Consider the following 826-nt stretch of genomic DNA (forward strand, 5'->3'; position numbering starts at 1 on the left):
TGTTTGGTTTACCAATTTTTCAACTAAATCAATTTATTTGATATAATTTTGACAAAAATAATATGATTTAATTAATTATATATATTGAATTTTAATTACTAAAAAATATCTTTAAAAAAAGACGTTTTAAACGTTTTTATCTGAGTGATTCTTAATAAATTATACTAGAATCCACATAACAACTTTACTAATATTGTTCTGTGTTTTTTCCTTTTATTTTTTTTATTTTTTGTAGGATTTTTAATAGACATTTGTGATAACATTTTTATTTTCTATCCAAAAAATAAAATAAAATAAAAGATTAGACATCATTGAAAAAGAATAAAATTATTGTAGAAAGATTTTGTCAAGATCTTGACCATTTTCTTCTCTGACCTTCCCATAGTATGACTGTGTAATGGACCCATGAAATTGGTAACGACATCCCTCCCCAGATTGTCTTTAAGGCTGCGAATTGGAATCGAAGGAGTGAGACTGAGTATTGTATTAAGTAACTAGAAGTTGGAATTAAATTCTTAGTTTTAGAACACAAAATTTTAATCTCTTTAATATTTTTAAAAAATGGGATACAAAAAATTAAAATTTATAAAAAAGAAAATTAAAATTTTAATAATATTTTAAAAAAATATATATTTTTATTTAATTTTTTAAATTTTAAATTTATTTTTTAATTTTTATATTTATTTTAAACTAAATATGATATTAAAATATAATTCAGTTATATACATTTTAATATTTTATATTAAATACAATACAAAAATTTAATTTAATCTATGAAGTCTCTAATTTTTATCTCTCAGTTTTATTTTTTTTTTAATAGAATATA

Source organism: Arachis duranensis, chromosome 8 (assembly GCF_000817695.3).
Source record: "Arachis duranensis cultivar V14167 chromosome 8, aradu.V14167.gnm2.J7QH, whole genome shotgun sequence".
NCBI lineage: Eukaryota > Viridiplantae > Streptophyta > Magnoliopsida > Fabales > Fabaceae > Arachis > Arachis duranensis.